Consider the following 3,183-nt stretch of genomic DNA (forward strand, 5'->3'; position numbering starts at 1 on the left):
TATTATTATTATTAATAATAATAATAATAATAATAATAATAATAATGATAATAATAATACACAAAATCTTTTGAACCTTCAACAGAAGTCAATGTAAAAATAATTTATTCTAAGCCATTTTGAAGCATTTCTGTTGGCCCATTTATAATGAAATGTTGATACAGTAATACAAACAAATAATTATATAAATAATAATAATAATAATAATAAACAACTGCCAGATTTACATTTACATCCAAAACATTTACATCCATATTTTATGTTATCTGTAATAAACAGTCATGTAATACATAGTTTTAATATGCAATAAATGTGTTATGTTTTTTTTTTAAAGGTAAAAAAATAAAACTGTCAGATTTATCGATTTATTGTGTCCAAAACCACTGATTACTATCCCTCTCTGCTAGGTGATCTTCTATTAGGGGAGGGTTCTTTAAAGAATTAAGAATTAAGAATTAAGAAACTATTGTGGTGGAACCTTCTTAGGTGCTGTATGAACCCCGCTCCCTTTAAAATCCCAGACTCTTTAAATGACCATAGTGTCCGTGTCTGAAACTGGAAGGAGTGCCAGGAGACTTGAAGCCCTGTTGTCCAGCTGTCTCAGAAGGCAGCGTAGTGAGGAAGGCCTCTGTAGCCAAATCACCAGGGCAACAACACACACTTTCTCCCCTTAAGGAAGAAGGCTAGATTAGTAAACCTTCATTCAGACATGACTGGCCGTTTCAGCATCTTTATCATAGACAAGAACCATCTAATCACTTAAACCCACACTGAGCAGTTCAGCGCTGTACCACAGTGGCATAACCCAGCGGTGGCATTACCCAGTGGCATTACCCAGTAACTCCAGTTCCGGGGACTCGTTGCCCCGACACACCTGATCCACCTCATCATCATCGTCACCTATATATAGAACTGCAGTGGAAACTCATGGTCTATCCAGCAGCACAGGGGGTTGTTAGGCACATTTCTTCTCTTTTGGGAGCTTTAGGTGTAAATTAAACTAAAATGTGAGGGTGTTAGAGTGTGTAAAGCAGTACAAGCGCTGAACTGAATTAAATGAGACCTAAACTGAAAATAAATGATAATTAAACTATTATTAAACATTACATGTGTGAATTATAGGGCTGTGGCGTGTTTGGTGCTCTTGGTGGTGCTGTTGGACTGTAGCTGTCTGCTGTTCTGTCTTGGGCCAGCTGTTGGAGCCTCAGCTGCTGTCACATCTTGTTTGCAGAAGGGACAGAGACACTGACCCTGCATCTGACACACCCAGGGCACCATCTCCCTGACACACACACACACTTATGTAGAGGGTAGCTATAGTTAGACAGTTATCCTTTAACTGTATCAACAGTTTGTGGCGTTCCTGTAGAGACACTCATCAGACTTTGTGGCCCAATATGGGTGCAATATGACTGACTTTAAAGGGCCTATATGGGACTTTGCCCTTGAATTTGATTTACCTTTCCTGAGGTCCCTTAAAGACATTTGCTTGGGCTTTATACCTAAAACAGCCATCAATCTCTCTTTACCCCTTAGAATTTACCTGTTATTATTACTGTGCCTTTAGGACCAACATATGTAAATGATCTCTGGTTTGACTGGCTGTTCTATATTGCACCTCATTCAATGAGCAGTTCAGGCCAAAACACTGTGAATGTGCCCCAATTACAACTGTATATCTCATAATACATTCAAGTATGTATTATAGGTAAGTGTCAAAGCCAAGGCACACACTCAGAACCGGGCTGTTTTTTTGTGTGCTTATGATGGACACGATTATCCCACAATGCAATGCAAAAGGGAGGAGCTGCTCATATCTGAAACATTTATTTGTGAAAAATGAAAAAAATGACACTGACCACTTCCTGTTAGTACAAAATGGGTTAGTATGCTAATTCTTGGTGTATCAACCTGCCAAACCCACACGATTAAGATTACTATACAGTATCCACCTTCATAAGTCTATAGTACTCAATTGGGACACAGCCTTCTTACAAATGAGGCAACGCTATGACTTGCTCCTAGGCTCCCCCTCCAGTCAGGAGGCCTCTTTGAGTCATCACTAAAGGACACGTTTTTCTGGACGAGCTGAGAGGTACAGAACCATCACTGAAAATGAAAGTAGCATGTGGACTGAGGTGGTCATGAAGTGGGCAGCTTGTCTAAAGTTACATGCTGCAGTTAGCAGTGTGTGGAGCCCGGCTCTCCCTTTAACAAGTCAGTGTTTTGGATTTTTTTTGCTACATAGCTATATATAGATACTTTAAGTTTGAATCGGGTGGAACTAAACTGCAATTGGCTCCATTGGTGAATATTTGAGATCACAAAATCAGCAAATTCAGAATGGGCTGTTTTCACAGCTTAGTTTCCACATATGGACTGGGGTGAAAAGTAGATTTTAATAATAATAAAAAAATAAATAAAGTGCCAAATGATGTCAGAAAACAGTCACAGCAAAACCCCCCAAAAATATAATAAATTCTTCTAGACATGGGTCTAATTTCTTTTCTTCTGAATAAAAAAAAAAGGTTTCTTTACGGGATTAAAAAGCATAAACGCAGCTTTGGTTTGGCATTTCCTCATGTCTGGCTTGTCCTTGCATCTGTGCTGTAATGGCTGTAGTTTCAAACCTACCTTATTTTACAGGGCATTGGTGGCTCATCGCTTAGAGCAACAGGCTAATGATGACGGGGCTGAGGGTTTGATTCTCAGCAAGGCTCTAGGCTCAGCAAGCTGCCACAGGAGGACCCTTGAGCAAGACCCTTAGTGACCCGGTAGTGATGGGGCATGTGTGCTCACTGCCCACAGTGTGTTTTTTAACTGCACGGATACTTTTTAAGGTGGAGTCCAAATTCCATTGGTCTTTTTCTATATAGTGATGGTTTATAAGCATGTAACAGGTCAACAGATTTTCCGTGTCTTTATAGGTACATGGAACCCCAGTGCATGAAGTTCAGTACATGGACCTGACACCTGTGAAGCTCTGTGAACACTGTTGTCTCTTCACTGTAAAGCAAATCATGCATAAGTAAAACAGGGCTGTGAAACAGGCCAGTTCCAACACGTTAAAAGACTACAGAGGCGAGCAGGTGTCTGTGCTAAGCTTAAAGCTAACCTTAGGGGACCATGTACCATCTCTTCTGCTAGCTAACCACACACCACACCGATATGACACAGAAAGGA

The sequence above is a fragment of the Salminus brasiliensis genome, chromosome 15 (genome assembly GCF_030463535.1).
Source record: "Salminus brasiliensis chromosome 15, fSalBra1.hap2, whole genome shotgun sequence".
Taxonomy (NCBI): domain Eukaryota; kingdom Metazoa; phylum Chordata; class Actinopteri; order Characiformes; family Bryconidae; genus Salminus; species Salminus brasiliensis.